General features: G+C 45.1%; 1 protein-coding gene and 2 long non-coding RNA genes across 10 annotated transcripts in view; 2 read left to right on the plus strand and 1 right to left on the minus strand.

Annotated features, from left to right (window-relative positions):
• The window catches only part of KCNK10 (potassium two pore domain channel subfamily K member 10), a 132,950-nt gene that overhangs the window by 15,866 nt on the left and 95,561 nt on the right, over nucleotides 1-21,523 (minus strand). The gene's annotated exons all lie outside the window — the stretch shown is intronic.
• LOC109274425 (uncharacterized) lies at nucleotides 1,119-20,750 on the plus strand. 4 transcript variants are annotated; one of them, XR_002083607.2, is made up of 4 exons: nucleotides 1,119-1,247; nucleotides 5,871-5,951; nucleotides 12,770-12,910; nucleotides 19,897-20,750. It is a non-coding gene; the product is annotated as an uncharacterized LOC109274425 (long non-coding RNA). The 4 variants fall into 4 exon arrangements; XR_002083608.2 differs by lacking the exon at nucleotides 19,897-20,750 and adding an exon at nucleotides 18,084-18,170; XR_002083604.2 differs by lacking the exon at nucleotides 19,897-20,750 and adding an exon at nucleotides 13,119-14,005.
• LOC128773044 (uncharacterized) lies at nucleotides 14,118-16,728 on the plus strand. The gene is made up of 2 exons (XR_008417287.1): nucleotides 14,118-15,441; nucleotides 15,799-16,728. It is a non-coding gene; the product is annotated as an uncharacterized LOC128773044 (long non-coding RNA).

Below are 21,523 nucleotides of genomic sequence, written 5' to 3' on the forward strand. Positions count from 1 at the left end.
ACCAGACTAACCCCCATGAAGAACAGGCCATCCTGCTTCCCTTCTAGAAAGGAAGATTGAGAATAAAAAAGTGTCACTATGCGATCTGTCCGGGAATTCCTAACCTTCAGTAATAAGCAGTGACACCTCTGTGACATCTTCCCAGAACAGAGAGAGTCAATTGTGTCTTCTAAGATGAGCCACTTGGGCCAACCATGGAAATGCCAGTCAAGAAGATGACTAGGTTTCCCCTCCTTCCATCCCCTCCTCCCCAACTGAGGGAGAAATGATGGTGTTGCTTGTTCACTGGAAATTTTCAGGGATGAGGAAGCTGAAAGGAGGAAAGGCTGCTGTCCGCTTTAATCACGCCTCAGAAACATTCAGCCCCACCTGACTGGGGTCCCAGTCCCAGGTATGCTCAACGCGGCAAAATGGAGGACACAGGGCAGTCAGTAAGAGCAGTTACAGTGGAGAACATATTTTGGCACAAATCTAAGTCAGCACAATTCCCACCCCCTTCTGGGATCAGTATATTCCCTAAAAACACACAAGAAGACCCAAAGAAATACAATCCTTCCTTATGAAAAGTAGTCATGTGCTCTAACTCCCAAGAGGGCACTCAGTGTATAAAGTGGGAACAGGGAAAAATTATTTGATCCATGCATGTTTACATGGTCCCCTCCTCATCTCCTCAGAAAAGCCATCTAGAAAAAAAAAGTGATAATTTACTGATATTGTTGAAACTGCAAATGAAAATTCCAAGTATTTTTGCACGGAAGTATTGTGACCAGATAAATCACTTGAGAACCACGGGAATGTCTTCCCCATTTCATAAATTTCCAGACTGGATATGATAGCAGGACTGGGTGAGGGCAGTTGAGTCCCTCTGAGAATCCAGGAACTTATGTATCACTGGCCTAGTTTTGTTTATAGATATATATAAAAATCCAAAGCCCGAAAGGAGATTTCGCCATCAATCATTAAATTCACCTAATTGCTGGCAATGGACACACCATCCCCCCACCACACACACACACACCATAAATTGTCCTCCACAAACACATAATAAAAGTAAAGTGAACTAAATGTTTGTGAGACACTTGTGAGGTCATAAATTAGGGTGGGGACACAACTGCGACCCACATGAGGCTGAGGTTGGCAAAGGAGGACTGCAAGTATGTGAAAGCTGGGGGACATTCCCCGGCTCTCAGAGGTGGGCAGAAGGGACGATGGCACAGGACAGGATTCGTTTGGTGGCAGAGAGGGAGGTATGTAACAAAGGCTAAATAGTGGTGTCTTAAATGTATTATCTGTTGGAGAGTTTATCAGCAAGGTAAACATTTCACCACTGCTCACTGCCCAAGCCAGCACGTGTGCTCCTGGGCTGCTGCTTCCAGACATCCTACAGTGATGCTCAGTGAATGCGTGGAGAAGTCAATCATTGGGGTATTTTAGGGACATAAGAAGTCAAGTGTCTCACATGCGTGTGTATGAAAAGCTGTCTACCCATACTTCACTTTAGGAAGAGGTGTGGAGGCGACTGGGTGGCTCAGTCGGTTAAGCGTCCCAACTTTGGCTCAGGTCATGATCTCACAGTTGGGGAGTTCGAGCCCCACATCAGGCTCTGTGCTGACAGCTCAGAGCCTGGAGCCTGCTTCACATTCTGTGTCTCCCTCTCTCTCTGCCCCTAACCCACTCGCATTCTGTCTCTGTCTCTTTCAAAAGTAAAAACATTAAAAAACCTTTTTTAAAAAAGGACAAGGTGTGGACGTAAGGTTTTAGCAATATATGTTATTCTGGATATCCGTGCTTTTGCTGCCCTCCAGATATTAAAATGAAACAAAACAGTTGCCTTAATTGGACGCTTCACAGCTTTCAAGATGGAACCACAAACTACGTTACACCTCATCCAGTGATCTTTGGACTTTGAATCCCCATTAGCCCTGTAACTGCACCCTACCACTTGTAAAATGGTGGTTAGGAACTCGGGGTCTAAGAGCAGACTGCCTGGCACACCTCCCATCCCCACTGCTATATACCTGGGTGACCTCAAGCAAGTTTGTCAATCTTTCTACACATCAGTTTCTTCCTTTATAAAATGGACGTAAAAGAACCCACCTCACAGGATTGTTTGGAAAATTAAATGAGTGTGCAAAAGCTGATCACACTGCCTGCTAAGTGCTCAGTGACGGTTAATGATTATCTTGGATGTACAAGTTCAAATCTTTTCTTAGATGTGGACAGTCCCAGATTTAATGCTGCCCTTAGCTACTGAGGAATGTTCCCTCATGTCTGGCTTAAGATAATCTTTGTTTAGCTTCAGGAAGTCATTGTGGGCTTCCTGGATACGTTATCTCCTATAATTACCTCATTTTTAATGAGAAAAAAGGTCCTCATTCTCTCTTGGTTCTTCTGTGTTGACTCTGGGTTGAGTTCTCAGACAGTCTCAGCTCACAATCTTGAACACTTTTTATTTGCCTTCCAATTAATTTCCCCCTAGTTCTTCATCAGCCTTGCGAGACTAAGGATTGAAGATAATGTCTGCGATGTCAGAGACCAGCTGCAGAGACCCTGAGAGGCACATACCTTGCTTCCCGAGCCAGCCGCCGCCTCCCCACCTCCCCACCTCCCCACCGCTTACAAAGCGTGCTGTGTTTCCACGGAGGGGTTGCTAAGCAAAACCACACTGCTTATTTACCAGTAAGCCCAGCAGCTAGCAAAAAGCTTTGTGAGAACCCAGATCCGACTGAGCTAATGTGTTCTTGGGCGAACAAAATTGTGATCTGGGACAAGATGGACTGATACAATATTTGGGCAGGAGTGATAGGACGGTTGTGCACATCTGTCCAGATCTTGTTTTCACACTTTGTTGATTAGAATAAATGATGTGTTCTTTCCTTCTTATGCAAATAGCATTATGCGAAACGATTTCCTGCCTCCCATTGGCACGAACTGCAGGAATTTTCGAAGAACTCAAAACCTACCTCCTGTAGACTTTGCATTTAGTTGTCAGAATTACGTGTGCAATTATTCCAAAGAGTAAAACAAACTTCACAAACAGAGAGCAGGAGAGCCAGCTCTAAGAGCTCTCCTTTGAGACAGGGAGGTATGTGCTGACAATCCTGAAAGGGTTTACTTGTTTCAGACCTCAGGGGACTAAGCCACACGTCCAACTCTCATTAAGCAAAACGCCCTTCCTGTGTTGGCTTACTTCTGCAGTCTTATTTTAGAGAACAAGTATATTTCTATTCATTTGTGGGTGAGTCCTTTATTTGACTTTTACCTCTCTAATGCCTGTTCTCCTTTTCACTTTTATGTGATTTCTTCGAATTCTGAGATCAGCAATCCAGATTGTTGTGTCTGGCCGAGGAAATTGCTTCTTTGTTGTGATTTTTAGCCGGAACGTAGGAGATTTTATTTAATAATAAGGATACTGCAATAAAAGTCGTAGGACAGGAGCTAGACATGCAGAGCTCTACTTTACAGTCTGGTTTGGTTTTGTTGAAATGCAAACACATCACCATGGTAATACAATTCAACTGAGAGTAATTTCTCAAAATGGAAAGATAATAGGAACTGCCTTTCAAAAGAACTGACTTTATTTTCTGATATTATTATGTTTTTCCACAAAGATTTCTTTTTCCACAAAGTTCTAACAAATAGTTTCAACATTATAATGAATAACCATGTAGTATCAGCAATTCTATAAACTTTGAGGAGAGCTTGTAAACAGCATTTGCCTATAATCTCCATGGCAGAGATACTATAAACACACGTTAGTGAGAATCATGTAGCAAAATCCTCATGGAGCCTATGGAGAATGTCCTACTCAAAGGCTGAATACACAAATGTATTTTGTTTACATTCAGCTCAATAGCTGAATTCACACACACAAGTTTCATCTAGCACCTGACTCTGAGCCACACTGCAGCATCTAATAGATTATTGGCAAGTTCAGTGCTTTCCTGGTATCACCATGCAAAGTTTTTTAAAAAGCTTTTGGTATATATAATTAAATTGTTTTTATCACTGAAATGCCAATATAGGTGCACCTGGCATGTAGAAAAATTAAAATCCACAAATAATAAACATTCTCAGCTGTTCTACTCCAGGAACACTTTAATTAAAATCTTTTAAAGTCCTCTGCTCTACAATTCAGTGGTGTTTAACATTTGAAGATAATACTCAACTGGAACACAAGAGCTTGCACTCAGAATACAGCCAGTTAATTCATTCAGCACATAATTTTTAAGGACCTTTCATACGCCATAGGCTGTTCTAGCTGCAAGGGACACAGCAGTCTGAAAAGAGAAAAGTTCCTTCCTCATGCACACAAAGTCTAGTGCGCAAGGCGGGGTGGGAACCACCAAGTCTTTGGCTGAGAGCAGTCTTTGTGGCGCTGTCCATGGTGTCCTGCCCTGGTGCAGGTGTTGAAGGCAAAGTATAGTACCTAATGACATCCCACTGATTAAAAATACCACGTAGGAGAGAAGATAGAAATATTCTTGTAGCTCTGGTAATGTGGAATACAAAAGCGTGCCAACGGTGATGGATAACCCTTGGATCTCTGTTAGTTAAGAATTCAGAAACCGTACCCTCAGGATTGGAACGGCACACAGGCAATCACACCGATGTAGGAAGCTCCCACATGTAACCTTGGCTGAAGAATGGTTCTGCTCTTCAGCTGAGGTTTGGAAAGCAAGCCCATGGAAAGCAGAGGAGGATGGACCCCCCTCCTGACAAGCCACCTCTACAGAATAACCCCTGGCAACCTTGATCAATGCCCGCCTAGCTGCTCACCTATCCAAAGTCTAAAGTTACTTTACCCAGACTTCAGCAGCACAGTGAACAACACAGCCTCCACCCCAAAATGCCCTCCCACCGTTATATGTACGAGCATACGATAATAATACTGCAATAACAGTGCTACAGACACCTGAAGCCGCCTCACTCTTCTCCTCCCCTGGCTAACAAGCGTTCAAGGTCAAGCAGTCCACAACAGCCAGGGCAACAAGATCCCACCCCAATGCTTCTTTCTCGAGCAGGGGGCTCCCCCTGCTACGATACACATGGCATGTCTCCAGCCTTACTCTGACCCAGGAATTGAGCACTCTGTCTCTTCCTCTCCTTTCCTTTTGGGAACAAACTGCCCTCAAAAAGTGGCCTTGTGATCTCCTAATTCTGGCACTGTTATTAAAACCCCATTTTTCTACAGATACAAGCCATATTCTCCAGTGTTGAGAAAATATAGTAATACTGTGCTTTAGTGCATCATCTCCTTTGTCTTACTTCTCAATCAGTTCATACCTTGGGTGGGAAGGAGAGGACACTATTTATTTGGCTCCTTCAAGGACCCCCATCATCTCAACTCTCCTCCCTGCAGTCCTTCTGGTACCATGGTTTTTTATGTTAGTGATAGCTCAATAATTATTACACAATGAAGGGGAGAAAGAGGTCAGACTGTGTCCACTGGGGCAATTTCTCCTCAATGGAAGGCGAGTTCCCTTGTTTAGACTACGGCCCCCACCAAGGAGGAGCACGATTACAATGGACCTCCTACTGAGGGGCCTGTCCTAGAAGGAGATGAGGAACTGGGGAAGTCATTAAGCAAAGCCAGGCCCCAGAGGGGCTTTCTGGAGGAAGAGGGACCCCGCACAGGGATGAGACAGGCCAGGGGATGGAGCTGGGGAACAATGGTCACAATGCAGCCACGTAACACATTGAGTAAAGTAAAAGGGTCACAGTGGATCATCAAGGAGCCCTTGACTCTTCCTCATCCTTCCTGGCCATCTCGGAGCCAGGTCGCTGTTGCCTGGAACCAGCATCCAAGTGTACTTAGGAAGTGAGGGAGAGAAGAAAGCCTTCACATGCCCCCCTCCCTCCATTTGCAGGTATGAATAACCCAGAGGGCAGACACTTGTGAGCCTCTGGTGGGCTGCCCAGAGCGCCTGTCTACATGCCCAGGAATCAAGGTAAGTGGCAAAGAAGCATGCATTTTTCTGTGGCTCAATATTTATCTCACCGACTAGAAGACCTGAAGAAAGCCCCAAGATCAGCCAGAGTTAGGTCAATACCTTTAAAATGCACGTGGGTGTTGTTGAGTCAACACCCGTGAAGATCCCTGGGTGTTATTGGGGATGTGGTAAGCAATCCCCTCCCCAAGAGTTACACCCTTTCTTTCCTTCTTTCTAGAGAAAGACTTTTTAATGAAAGCACACAGGGATGCTCACTGTCATAAAACTATAGAGAATAATGAAATAGGCCTTGAGAAATTATATGGGGCAAAGATGTGGGAACTAGAAGAGAAAAAGGCAATGAGAAGCAAGAAAACAATAATTAAGTCTATGAAAAGGAGGAGCACGTTTGAGGAAAAGATTTGGAGTATAGAAAGCAGAAATGAAACAATGGTTTGAGGGCCTAGAATTTTCCTGGAGGTACAAGAAGGCTGCCCAGACAGGTTTGCAGAGAATTGTTGGGAGATAGAAAGAAAATGGAAAGAAGACAGAAAGAAATATGCATTCACTTTCTAGTTAGACTGGAAACAGAGGAGCTTAAGAAAGAATGAAACATGGCTAGAAAGAAAGAAAGAAAGAAAGAAAGAAAGAAAGAAAGAAAGAAAGAAAAGAAAGGAAAGGAAAGGAAAGGAAAGGAAAGGAAAGGAAAGGAAGGAAGGAAGGAAGGAAGGAAGGAAGGAAGGAAGGAAGGAAGGAAAAAGAAAAAAATCCTGGGGCACCTAGGTGGCTCAGTCGGTTAAGTGTCTGACTTCGGCTCAGGTCCTGATCTCATGGTTTGTGAGTTCAAGCCCTGCATCAGGCTCTGTGCTGACAGCTCAGAGCCTGGAGCCTGCTTCAGGTTCCATGTCTCTCTCTCTCTCTCTCTCTCTCTCTCTCTCTCTCTCTCCCCGTCCCCTGCTTGCGCTCTCTTTATCACTCTCTCTCAAAACTAAATAAACATTAAAAAATTTTTTTTTAAAGAAATAAATCCTAAACTGGGAAACCCTGCATTGAGACAACTTGATAGAAACATCCAGATTGAACAAATTTTCTTTTGCAGAATATTTTCCAAGCTGTGAATGAAGTTGAATTCAATATTTTCTACCCTTTCATTCAATAAATATTTATCGTGCACCTACTGAGCTCAATTCACTGATGAGCAAAACAGAACGATGCTCCTCCCAGGACAGAAGCTATAGAATGCCAAGTACTCGCTCTCCCAGCCTCCCCCCTGCAAAGACACAAGCAGGTAGCCCAGGCTCCCCCGACCACGGAGACAAAAGCCAGACTCTGAACCAGACACTAGTGAGACAGATGTGACAGACTTGGCCTTGGAGTATCTTTTCTATGGTTTTCTGTGTGTTTTCCGCTCTCTGGTATCCCAAAGGCTATTCCTAAGTGAGGAGCAAAGATTCCCAGAGGCATGCCTGTAGAACCACTTTTTTTATTTTTAAAAAAAAATTTTAAGTTTATTTATTTTGAGAGAGAGAGAGCAAGTAGGGTAGGGGCAGAAAGAAGCGGGGGAGAGAGAGAGCATCCCAAGCAGGCTCCACACGGTCGGTGCAGAGCCCAATGTGGGGCTCGAACTCACAAGCTGTGAGATCACGACCTGAGCTGAAATTAAGACTCAGACGCTTAACCCAGGCGCCTCCAAACCACTTTTTTTCTCTCCCACAGAATAGATAAGATCGGGCTAGGGTCAAAGACAGAGAGAAGGCAGAATGGCCACTCGGCCTGGAAAGGGAAGACGGGTGGGAAGGGACTACATCTTCCCAGGGTCTCCTAAGCAGGGTTAGCAGAACCTACAGTCTGAGGGACCAGCGGCAGAGAGGAAGGGGTTAGATGCAGAGCCCTCCTCTAGTGTGGACGCAACTACCTCAGCACCTGTGCCCAGCCTGCCGTGCAAGACTCTTGGCTCCCCCGAAGTCTCCTGAACAGAGATTGAGGGACATGGACACTACACAGGGCAGAGGCATGGAGAGACAACTTTGCCCCCAGTCAAGGCGGAGCCAGACAGCACTAGATGGAAGCTTCCATGGGGGCAGGGAGGTGGCAGGGAGCAGTGGACACACCGTCAGTTCTACAAAGAAGCAGGGACCATGTGGGTGCCATCCTGGGGCCGGTGGCCACAGTGATGATATTCTATCCCATTTTCGGGGCAGTCACGGGATGGTTCTAGCAGCAGCACCTACGGCCCAGAATCAATGGGGTCAGCACGGCCAGATGCCAGCCAGAAACGACAGTGGCTTCTTCCGGAACCACTTCTGTGGCGTGATTTGGGTGACTGCTCTTGGCTGGGTACCTCCCAAGTCTGGGTCTCTGTCCATCCCAGGGATTCGGTAGCTATCAGATATCCTTTCATTTTTTGTTTTCTCTTCTCCTTAAATTATCCAAAGCTGGTTTCTCCTGAGTCAGCTAAGCTGCCTGCCTGCAACCGCCTCTCCAAGTGGTCAGGGTAAGCTGGCTTTAGCCACTTGCAGGCAGGTCAGGGACACGGCCCCATGTGGTCCCCGGGACAGGCATACACCTCTGAAGTCCAAGATCAGCCTGAACTACAACCTGACGTGGCATGACAATGTTTCCGATGTTCCTGTATCTACAGAAAAGTCTCGTTAGAAATTACAGCGGGTTTCAGCCGTGCGGTGGGAAGGGCTGCAACCATTCCCGGGACGGAGAGGTAGAGAGAGGGCAGTATCTGACTCCTCCCACAGGCCAGCCCTGCAGGAGGGGACCAGCAGCAATGCCAAGAGCAGTGTTAGAGCAGAGCATGGAGACCCAGAGACGGGTCTCTGGGGAAGACACAGGCTGCAGCTAGGACACGGGGACACATGAGTGACAGCCCCTGCAAGCGTCAGAGGGCAGAGGACCTTGGGAAGGGGATCGACATGCCAGTGGAGTGGCCGGCATTTGGGCAAAAGATGCAAAGAGAGACGATTCAGAAGCACAATTATCAACGTGTTGACGACAGATCTCCCTGGACGAGGGGCTTTCGCAAGATTTTACTTTCTTTTTTGTACTGTTTTCCGAAGTCTCTACGATGGCCAAGTTCTCTTTGTCAGCTTTGTAATGAAGGAAAAGGAGGGGGCGGGGGACTGGGAGAGAGAGGGGTAAGGAGGAGAAAGGGGAGAGAGGCAATGTGGAACTGTTCCTGAATGCTGCATGGCTCCCTTGAGAAACAGCACAAGTATCCGTAAGGATGCAGTTGGTTTTTCTTGCTTTTGGGAGAGACATGATGGCCGTGCCCTGGAGGGAAAACTGGAGGAGAGAAGGCGGAGTCCATACTCCCCACAGTAAAGAACAGAGATGGGCCTTGTCTGAGCCTTCGGAATCCCAGGGTCACGTGCCCACAGTGGCGGTGGCAGCCGTGAGGACGTGGCCTTGCTCCAAGGCGGTAGTTGCATCCTGCCTGCTGCCCTGCCACCTCCTCTTCCCACAGAATGTGTCACCCCCCCTTCCTGAGCGGAAGTGCCTGGAGCCCCACTGTTGGCAAGCATCTGCTGTCCCTCTCCGCCTTGCCTGTAATTCCAGTCATTTTTGCAGCTTACCCTCTAAAGAGACAGAATCCCGCTTCATGCTTCTGTGCCCTCTTTTAATGTTTTATTTATTTTTGAGAGAGAGCGTGAGCAGGGGAGGGGCAGAGAGAGATGGGGGCGGGGACAGAGGATTCGGAGCGGGCTCCGTGCTGACAGCAGTGAGCCCAATGTGGGGCTCGAACTCATGAAGCATGAGATCATGACCTGAGCCCAAGTCAGATGCTCAACTGACTGAGCCACCCATGTGCCTCTTTGCGTCTGTGCTTTTTAAAGGCTGTTCTGTCTGCTGGGATATTCTTCCTCCTCCCCTTTTTATGCTTGTCAAACTCCTGATGCTCCTCGAAACACAAATCCACCATTGCCTCCCGCAGGAAGCCCTCTGCCCTCTGGCTAGAGTTACCTCTCCTCCCTCTGGCTGTCTCTGTTCTTTGCATTTTCCCCTGTCGATGGACCCACTCATCCTGCATTGCTGTCTACCCACATGTGTGTCTCCCCCATTTTGTATCAAATGCGCGATGTGTTTCTCTACACTTGCTCCCTCTTTTTTAGCACCTGGGGAAAACAGGGGAGTAATCATTTAAGATAAACCAACCTACAAAGGACATAAAAGAAAACTGTTCATCCAGGAACAGATAAACTGTCAGGATTTTGTAACGTAGAACACTAGTAAGAGTATCCACTACAGAGGGGCACAGGCGATGGCCATATACGCAGGCACACAGGACAGGTTTGTGGAATGGAATGGAATATTAATAGCACAGGAACTGCATGAAAGACAGAGTGCTGGCTTTTGAACATAGCCTTTCACACAAGAATAGAAATCATATGTGTGTGTTCCCGAAGCTACACGGGGGCTCCCTGGAAGTTTGGTGTGTTTTTTTTAACAACCCCATTCAGACTGTAACCCCCTAAGAGGTGACTGGTAAATTTGGGAGGGTGTTTGTGGTTGTCACAATCACAGGGGCACTCCGGGCATGCAGCGGGAGGGGGCAAGAATGTACAAGAGTTAGTGTCACCAACCAGACAAGAATCCCAAACTTACTGTGAGTTTTGACTATCCCATGGAGAAAAATTCATGTTTATAATTACCTGAGCTGAGAACTCAACTCCCTTTTACGTGTAGACACACACACACACACACACACGTTTTTGCATACTTTCAATATAGGCTGAACTTTACAAGAATGTGACTCCAATCAATGTAAATTGCAAGAAGGTTGAATCTTGACTAGTTGGAACACTGCCAAGGACTGTTCTCCATTTTTGAAAAGCACATCACTGGGGGGACATCCCTTGTAGCATCTTAGTCACTGGGGGGACACACCTGAACTGACCCACGTTTGGAACTACCGCGTTCATACACAGACGCAAGGGTCTCGCTGCTTCGGTGGGTCTCCTAGGGTTTCATGCCCAAATGCCTATTACTGAAGCATATTATTCTATTGTAAATGATCTACCTTTTATCCCTCCTTTATACTGTAGCTAGAAAATACTATTGAAATTTTCCAAATTACAAGTGTAGATGAGTTGCACAATCTAGGAGATTTATTTCAATGTGGTAAGTGGGCACTAATGAATATTTGCTCCAAAAGATGGTGTTGGGTATTACAGGGTTGAGAACGACTGGATATAAGTAAACTGTATATTGTATTCAAGGCTGCCTTGCAAAGTCTGGAGAATTATGCTTACAGGTATTGCCTAATGAAACAAAAGCCCCTAGCACATAAATACCGCGTGCAGTGTGCAATAAGCATGATCAGAGGACAGAGGATCCTGGACCCCCTTTTTAACCAAAATATTTGCACTTCAAAGGTGACGACCAGGGTGGGTTTCTTTTTCCTCCATGGCCATTTATTAGTATACAACACTATTTTTGGTTTCAAGGTCATTTTCCATATCAAAATGCAGGCTAATGCTCATTCATTCATTTATTCATTCATCAGGCATGGATTCAGTGCTCTCCGGGTTCTGGGTTCCGGCCCTGGGCTAGAGACTGGGCCTCACAGAGCTCTCAGGCTGATGGGGACATCAGCCATGAAGCACATAACTCCAGTTCAGACAGATGAATGCCATCCTGGGGGTGTGCAAGGTGTTACGGGAGTAGGGGGTGCTGACCTCCTTTTGGAGTCAGGACAACCTCCCTGAAGACCTGACATTTCCCCTCAGAGCTGGGGGACAACAGGCCCTGTCCAAAGCACCATAAATATCCCATGCAAAAATCTGAACAGGAGACCATGGCACATTCAGTGTAGACACAGCCCCTATGAATTTCCCCTGTGGATGCAGAGATACGTCCCAGAAACGCAACCATCAAGGATCCCACTCCAAGAAAGAATGTTAATTGTAAAAAAAAAAAAAAAAAAACAACAACAATTTTTTTTAAATTTTGATATGAATTTTTCACAAGGTATGGTTAGTGAGTTCATCTGTGTTGTTGTTTCCCTAATGATGAGAGAAGAATTTGGATTCAAGACGTTTCTACAGATATTATTAAAACCGAAGGCATGTGATCATCTTTAAAAAGGAGAAAAGAGATAGGAAGCAATGCGCCCATTTTTCAGGCAGGGGGCAATCTCCTCAACCCTCAAACTCCCGCTAGAGAAGCTCCCAGAAGCAGGTGTCACATGTTTATAGGGCCATCTGGACAGGTCCTCTTTCCTCCTCTTCCCTGGAGAAAAGGCTGACAAGCCTCCAAAGAAAGGGAGAAGAGAAATATACCTCATAGAAATACAGAACCAAAGGGCTAAGGGCAAGTGAAACTTTTTTTAAAAAAGCAGCAGAGGCAAGAAGCAAACAGTGACGTCAGAAAAATGATGCAAGCCAAAGAAAGGGGTAATAACATTGCAAGAGCACCATATGGCATTTATATGCCTGCATTTTATTTTAAATGTGGATATTTGCTTTCTTGTTAGCCTTGGTGACAATCTTGTTACAGTGCTCGGTGAAATTCATTTTTAAAAAAAAAATCACACAGCAGCTCTCTGTCCTCTATCCTTAAAATCATATATAAATTCCTTTTTTTAGCTGCATGCTATATATCCCTGTTGCTAATCGTCTAAACTGAACTGTAAAACCGCATTAAATTAGAAGGGAAAGTCCCGTGCACTGACTGATACAAGGTGCCCAACACATGTGTTTGTGCTTCCTCAGCAGGAAGAGGAGGTGGGGGATAGGTAGACAGCCAGATATTAATAATAATAATTTAACATTAATTTCATCATTAATCATTAATAACAATAATGAGCCCTTGCAAACGTTCCCCAGGCTCACATACAAAGACTGTTGATGCTTACGGTCAAATTCACTTCTGCCAAGGAACGGAAACAACCGACAGAGGGGACATTGTTCTATCTACATGAAGCCACAGCGACAAACACGTAGGATCTGAACATGAGGAGACAGGATGTGAGCACGGCAAAGCCCATCTTTCGAGGGTTCCTTTTGATATTTGGGGGGCAGGTATCATGCGGGAAGAAAGTGTAGGCACATTCTGGTGCTTCAGGGAAACAGGAACTGGTCCTGGTGTTCAAGATCAAGTGAGAGCACACACAAGCTGAGAGGCAATCAGCATGCGGCTAAAATCTTTTCCATTCTTTGACTTTCCTTTTACTAGAATCTGTGTCTGTGATGGCACATCATGGACACATCTGCGTAAACAGTTGCAGCCCGTTAAGTGCAGCCAAGGATGTAGACAGAGCACAACCTCCCCCCTCTCTCAGACAGAACGGCAGGGGCACACTCAGAACTTCCATATTCTTCCCTCTCCGAGTCATGGCCACGGCAGCTTTTCCTTGTAGGACAATGGTTGACGACGAGCTTTGTCTGAGACCCAAGCCGTCCTGCCCATCAGGTTCCCTGTTACTGCTGCTCCCTACACTTCTCCAGCCCGCGCACCCCCACACCCCACTCCCAAGAGGGGTGGGACCAACGGCAGCATCAGCAAGTGTCTCTTCTTCATTCAGGTTTGCCGGGGAGTGTGTTTTCCTACACCCTTTGGGTGCGTGGAAAGGAATTGTGTTCATTTCTCCCTCAGTTCTGATCAGTTCACAATCAACAAGTATTTACTGCAGTATTTACGCCTCCAAAGTGCTTAGCACGGAGCAGGTGTGGCAGGGGTACAGGAAAAGAAAGGCACAGAAGCTCTATATTCAACGCCCTTAGGCTTTACTTAAAAAGAACAACCCATCATTATGCAACATAAGACAGGTGCGCCACTGAAGATGTGTGCCATGTCAAATATACAATCTAGGATCCGCTAGTCCCTCCTCTGGGCTCCCGTAGCTAATGGTGTGCTTATTGTAACAGCATTTACTGAGTGCTGATTATGTATCAGGCAGGTTCTCATGCATCAACTAAGTGTCAAAAGAGATAGCTACTATTTTTCAAATAAAGAAAATGGGCATAAAATAGACATAGGTCAACAGAAGAGAATGAAAAAAAAAACACAGAAATAAACCCATAGGTAGATGGTCAATTAATCTTCAGCAAAGGAGGCAAGAATATCCAGCGGCAAAAGTCTCTTCAATAAATGGCACTGGGAAAACTGGGCAGCAGCACACAAAAGAATAAAACTGGACCATTTTCTTACACCACACACAAAAGTAAATTCAAAATGGACTAAAGACCTAAATGTGAGACTTGAAACCACAAAAGTCCTAGAAGACAGCACAGGCAGTCATCTCTCTGACACCAGCCATAGCAACATTTTTCTAGATATGTCTCCTGAGGCAAGGGAAATAAAAGCAAAATTAAACTATTGGGACTCCATCAAAATAAAAAGCTTCTGCACAGTGAAGGAAACCATCAACAAAGCTAAAAGGCAACCTACTGAATGGGAGAAGATATTTGCAAATGACATATCTGATAAAGGGTTTGTGTCCAAAATAAAGAACTTGTACAACTCAACACCCCAAAAAACAAATAATCCAGTATAAAAATAGGCAGAACACATTAAGAGCCATTTCTCCAGAGAAGACATTCATATGGCCAACAGACACATGAAAAGATTCTCATGATCACTTACCATCAGGGAAATGCAAATCGAAACTACAGTAAGATATCACCTCACATCTGTCAGAATGGCTTAAGTCAAAAACACAAGAAACAACAAGTGTTGGTGAGGGTGTGGAGAAACGGGGACCCTCTTGCACTGTTGGTGGGGATGCAAACTGGTACAGCTACGGTGGAAAATAGTAGGGAGGTTCCTCAACACTTAAAAATAGAACTACCCTATGATCAAGTAATCACACTACTGGGCATTTCCACAAAAAAATACAAAATCACTAAATCAAGAGATATGTTCACACCTATGGTTTATTGCAGAATTATTTACAATGGCCAAATTATGGAAGCAGCCCAAGTGTCCATTGATAAATATTTATGCAATGGAATACTATTCGAGCAGGAAAAAAGAATGAAATCTTGCCATTTGTAACATGGGTATTAGGCTAAGTGAAATGATTCAGTCGGAGAAAGGCAAATGCCATGTGACTTCATTCATAGGTGGAATTTAAGAAACAAAACAAATGAGCAAAGGAAAAAAAAAATAGAGACAAACCAAGAATCAGACTCAACTATAGGGAAGAAACTAATGGTCACCAGAGGGGAGGCGGGTGGGGGATGGGTGAGATAGGTGATGGGGATTAAGGAGGGCACTTGCGATGAGCCCTGGGTGATGTATGGAAGTGATGAATTACTATGTTGTACACTTGAAACTAACATTACACTGTATGATAATGACCCTGGAATTAAAATAAGAGCTTAATTTTAAAAATTTGAAGTCAAAAAATAAAAGCAAATAAATAATTTTTTCAAGGAAAAAGCTCAAGGTCCCATGGCTGGTAAGTGGTGGATCAGGCCTCATACACTGAGGCAGTGCAGCTTCCGAGGCAGCCTACCCTAGCCCCGGACTCATAAGGACATCGGTCTTTGTACAGGTCTGTTTCTTCCTGGGGAAGGAGTAGCTCCTGTTTATTGCCACAGTTCTCAACCCCACAGTGTTGAGAACACAGAAGCCATTATTTGATAGTTGCTTATTAAAGTGATCTGGGGAGGGGCACCTGGGCGGCTCAGTCGGTTAAGCATCTGACTCTTGGTTTGGGCTCGGGTCATGATCGCACGGTTCGTGAGTTTGAGCCCTGCATCGGGCTCTGTGCAGACAGCGTGGAACCTACTTGAGATTCTCTCTCTTTCCCTATTTCTCTCTCTCTCTCTCTCTCTCTCTCTCTCGCTTCCCCTCCCCTGCTCACGTGGTCTCTGTCTCTCTCTAAATAAATAAACTTTTAAAAAAAAAGTGATATGGGGAGAGGTATGCAGGAGCAGCCAAGATGGGGAGCTGGAGAGCAAAATACACAAAGCTGTCAGAGCAGCAGCAAGGCCAGGTGGAAACCGGACGTCACCAGCCTGCAGAAGCCCCAGTTGGCCTGGCATTGAGCCACCTTCCCTCCAGGCAGCTCTGCTGTGGGGCCGGAGCTAAGGAAGCAGGATGGTGACAAGCACAGGGACACAGATGGAGGTGAGTGTGGAGGGCAGGGGGACAAGCGCAGGGGGACGAGGCACAGCCTCTCCATTTTGCCTCCTGTGTGCAAACGGCAGCTGTTGAGGCAGCCGGGACGTGAGAGCAGTGAGCTAGCAATTTACACAATGCTATCTCCGTGGCCTATGAAAATTGAAGAAAAAAGAAAAAGAAAACAGAAACTAAGTGCTGGCGAGGACGTAGAGAAAATTGGAACCCGTGTGCATTGCTGGTGGGAATGTAAAATTGTGCAGCATTGTGGAAAACAGTCTGGCAGGTCCTCAAACTATGAAACGTAGAATTACCATGTGACCCAGCAATTCCACTTCTAGGTGCGTACTCAAAGGAAATGAAAACAGGAAGTCAAACAGATATTCGGATACCTGCACTCACAGCGGCGGTGTTCACGATAGCTAAAAGGCGAAGCAGCCCAAGTGTTCACTAACAGATGAATAGGTAAACAAAATGTAGTACACATACACCCAGTGGACTATCATTCAGCCTTAAAAAGGAAAGAGATTCTGGGGTGTCTGGGTGGTTTAGTCGGTTGAGTGTCCGACTTTGGTTCAGGCCGTGATCTCACAGTTCATGAGTTCGAGCCCTGCATCAGGCTTTGTGCTGACAGCGTGGAGCCTGGCGCCTGCTTCGAGTTCTGCGTCTCCCTCTCTCTGCCCCTCTCCTGTCCTGCTGTCTCTTCTCTCTCTCTCTCTCTCTCAAAAACAAATAAACATTAAAAAAAATTTTTTTTAAGGAAATTTTGACACATGCTACAACATGCATGAATCCTTAAAACACTATGCTAATGAAATAAAGCAGTCACAAAAGGTGCTGTATGACTCCACTTGTATGAGGGATCCAGAGTAGTCAAATTGGCAAAGACAGAAAGTAGGATATAGATTGCCAGGGGGCTGGGAGAGGGGAGAATGAGAAGCTGGCATTTAATGAGTACAGTGTTTCAGTCTGGGAGGATGAAAAAGTTCTAGAGACAGAGGGTGGTGAGTTTTGCACAAGGATATGACTGTAATCAATGCCACTGAACGGTACCTTTGTAAATGGTTAAAATGGTAAATTTTATGTTATATATATTTTCTCACGGTAAAAAAAATAAATAGGCATAAGGAAAAACATTGAAGCAGGCTCTAAAGTATCCCACTGACTCCTGGGGTTACCTTAAATGAGACGACAACCTCTTTGAAACAGTGATTATGGCCAGGACAAAAATGTTAATTCCATGGAAAAAAAAAGAACCCAGAATGACATGGAAACGGCACTGATTTGAAAAGCCAATGTCGCTCTGCCCCTTTGTACTCAACTTTTTTGAGTATAAGAATTCCTTTTGAACATTAAAAAGAAATTCCTCAATACCCACACCGTAGGACATTTCCTACCCACTGATAGAATTCTTGATGATGGTTCCTCTGCATACATTTGAAAAAGCGTAGCATATACATGAAGGAGACATACTGTTTATTCTGTCTACCAGCGATGTTTGCATCACAAAAAGTAATCCTCTGATCCTTGAAAATAGCACCTCAGGCCCCTGGGAACCCACCACCCATAGGGTGAGAACCACAGCTCTATGCTAACAAGAGACTAAGACTGAGCAGCAAACTTCCAAGTCAGAGCGCAAAACCATTAAGTCGACAATGCTACAATGCACCAATGCAGCTCTCTGCAGTAAATAAAAAGCAAAGCATTTTCCTCCAGAGAGACCAAGTGTGTTTCCTCTAACATTTCCTAGGCTAGATTTAATTCAGGCAGCCCTGCCTTACACAGAGCTATAAGAACCTGCTCAGCAGTGTGACCATCCTATGCCTGTCAGGTAGTCACCCCCAAGGGAGCTGCCTCTTTGGGGTGAGTGTTCGCAACACTGGCACGCCTCCCAGTGAGGATGTACTGTAAACAATTTCCCTTTCCTAAATCAATGAGAAGTTTATCAATGACTACTGACATGCAGTCACCTGGAAACTGCCTTCAGTGCTGCCCTGGTGTAAACACCCTGATCACATACCCAGCTCTGCGATGGGCAGACTCAGCTCAACCAGAGCGTCTCTCAATTTTTAGGAACCTAATTTGTCGGAAGCCGCACCGAATGGGTTACTACTTGCTTGACTCACAGAAGCAGCATGACGCTAAATGCAGAAAAAAAGGGGGGGGTTACATTGATATATGTAATCCCCCCAAAAAGAGTAAAGAACTCCATAAAAGGGCAAAGGATTGTTATTGTATTAAATCAGCGCCTTCCAGCCCGACCAAACTCGCCTGTGAAAACTGGTGACGAAGGGTGAACATGGGAAATCATCCACCTGTTAACGTTGGTTTTTTGAGACCGATAAAAAATGCGAGTCCCAATAAAATTCTTGCATTAAATTCGTTAACTCAAAAGTACCTGGAAGTTTTAGAGACAGGTTCCCATGTGGTAGATCTAAAGCATCACTAGACTTTTGGAGGCCCCAACATGCAAAGATATTAAATGTCTTAAAAAAACCCCCAAGATTCTGGGAAGTGACTGTGTGTTAATGGTGGGCGAGTGCTAGCAGAAAATGAATGTCCGTAAAAATTTCCCAGACACTTTCCTCTATAAGATGACCATTTCTTGAGTTTAAGACCGAGTTAAATACCCAATGGGAATTAAGATCATGGTGTTGGTTTCCTCAAACGTAAGGTTCTTAAAATCTCGACCCCTGGAGCAGAGTGTCGAGACAACCCAATGAATCCAGAAAAAGGAGAATGCTTTTGAGGGCAAGACCAGCTGGCACAGATGACCAAGAGGCTTGGCTTTGAGCTGTGTGTTCCTCTTATTGTCAACACTGAGTGAGTTGTACAAAGGGGGACGATGAGGTGGAAGAATCAAGAATGGAGAATATTATCTGCCTGGCAACGCCTCTCTCTCGCAGGTGGCCCCAAATGAGGCAGCCATTGGGACAGCATAAGCCCCTCTTTTAGAAACTTACTTTCGCATTAGTCACATAGCAGACATGAGCAAGGGGGCTTTAAATCCTAGCTTAATCTCCAAGAGAAGGGAACACTAAGAAAGAGATGTTTGCTGATAATGAGCCAGCATCAGGGAGATAGCTCAGGTGCACAGAGAAGAATCAGGGGCTACGGTCTGATTCACAGTATTGATGGATCATATAAAGTTGGAAAACTAAAACCCTTGGAAAACAGATAAAGACGCCAATACTAACTTTTCCTCAACTAGCCATCTTTGTCTGGCCCCTTACACCTTTCATGGAGACCCTTCTGAACCATCAGATGCTATTCCTACCTTACAAGAGAAGGAAGGGAGGAAGTGGAAAGACTAAGTCTGTGCATGCACACTGGGGCAGGGCCACCTCCTTTGGAATCCTTCTTCTGTCACCTATGGGCTGGGTGACCTTGGGCAGGGCACAGAACCAGTCTAAGCCTTCCAATCTCATAAGATTAAGATGATAATGGTCTATTTGGGAAGGCTGTTGTGCAACTTATTCTGGGTAAAGCCCACAACCCAGGGTCTAGCATACAGTACACTCTCAAAGCAGATTAGCAACTCATTTCTAGACTTCGATACTGTAGTGCCATAACACTCAGTCTGACCTCAACCAGGTCCTACCAATCCAAGGCTCCCCACAAAGGTCCCTATATACAGAAGTTCACGAGGGGTTGGTTACTCCTAAGTAACAATCAGATTCCCAGAAGTTATCTGTGATCAAATTTTGCCAGAAAGAGAGAGACTTCGTTAACACTACTTACAAATGTTTAAATGTTAAACACTAACACTATGTGAGCAGTATTTTAAGTAGTTATATTTTAGGTAGAGTTTGATAGCTTTAATGTTTATAGAAAAAGGTGAAGATTCATTGTGTTTTATTTTATTTTTTTGCAAATGCATTTTAAGAGCCATTAACGCCTACAGTGATCTCAGATGGCAACAGGAAACACCAAAGGGACACTGGCCAGCTATCAAAGATAAACTGAAAAAGAGGAAGAATCACACGTTAGATTAGTCCCTATGGGGTCAGTTAAAGTCAGTGCTGAGATGGTTTGCCTGCTAAAAAATAACAGAACAATCTATCTTTACGTGTATTCATCAGGGTGAAGTCCCCAGGCATTTTCCCTCATTGATAAGAAATGATCTTATTCCCAGAGCATAACATCGCTAAAGCCCTCTTTAAGGACCCATCTGAGAGAGGAGCACTCTGGGTAGGAATGACACCAGCACTGAAAAACTAGTGAAAACCATTGGTGGGGATACTAGAATTTGAGTAGAAGATTCAGTCAGGGGATCCGGGCATGCATCTTGGGACCTGTGGGTTAACTGACCCCTTACATCTCAGCAGAGCCGTGGTTCTTACTGGGGACGATTTTGCCCTTGATGGGAAACCTACTAATGTCTGGAGATGTTTTTGGCTGTCATAACTGGAGGCACTGATGATTCTGGCATCTAGTGAGCAGAGGCCAGAGATGCTGCTAAATATCCTGCAATGCACAGGGCAGGTCCTGTGACAACAATCTGCCAAAAATGTCAATAGTGCCAAGACTGAGCAACCCTGCATTACACGAAGACAGAAAAAAGGGGGCCATTCATGGACAGACTGTGTCACGGGCTGTCACTAAGAGATGTTGTACAGTCTAGTTTGTGGATGTCATTTATGTCGTTTGTCCCAAGTGCACAGCTGGGCCTATCATGAAAGCCACACGATATCCTTAAACTAATTTAGAAGACACCTGGTTGATAAAGCTTTAAAAATATTTACTTTCTCTGCGCCTTAAAATGATTACCTCCCACCTCCTTCTAGTCCCTTAGGGAAAGTAAGAGAGTAATTGTTCACATTCAAACCAGGATCTTCCCTCTGATCAAAATAAACCCACATTATCCATGTAACATGAATTCTACTGAGTTATTTCTCAGGAATTTTTAATACATTATATGCCCTAGTGCAGGCATGTTACAGAGGCAAACAGACACATACACACACGTGTACACACACACACACACACACACACACACACACACACATACTTGGGCACTCAGCCCACGACTTTGCCCTTCCCCTACCTCTGTAGGCTGGTGTGCATAACTAATACCCCAATGAATATTTCCACTACTAATAGAATCAGAAATTGTAGTTGAACCCACAGAGCTGAAAAGAACACCCAGTTTCTAAAACAAGAGCTTTTATCTTCTTGAAATAATAATTCTTTTCATTTAACCCCCTTGCTCCTGCGGGCAAGCTCCGAGACCACTCATGAGTAACAGAAGGCTCCCGCCATGTGTGTCCTTCAAAGTCTTTCCGACTCATGCCAGGCACATGGCAGAGGCCTCCTGCAGTCCTTGGCTTCCACCACCAGCCTCCTGCCTTCAATCCAAAGTGATTGATTGGCCCACTAATTGTACATCATTAGCAGATTGAGACTGTCATCACCCCATCCTAAGCATTTCACAGGCTCTAAAGTCCCCAAGCAATCATGGTGCTGTTAAGCCTAGGGTAATGTGTTATTATTTGTCAGCTACACCCAGGCTC

This window comes from Panthera pardus, unplaced genomic scaffold (assembly GCF_024362965.1).
Source record: "Panthera pardus isolate Hobbes unplaced genomic scaffold, ASM2436296v1 HiC_scaffold_24, whole genome shotgun sequence".
Taxonomy (NCBI): Eukaryota; Metazoa; Chordata; class Mammalia; order Carnivora; family Felidae; genus Panthera; species Panthera pardus.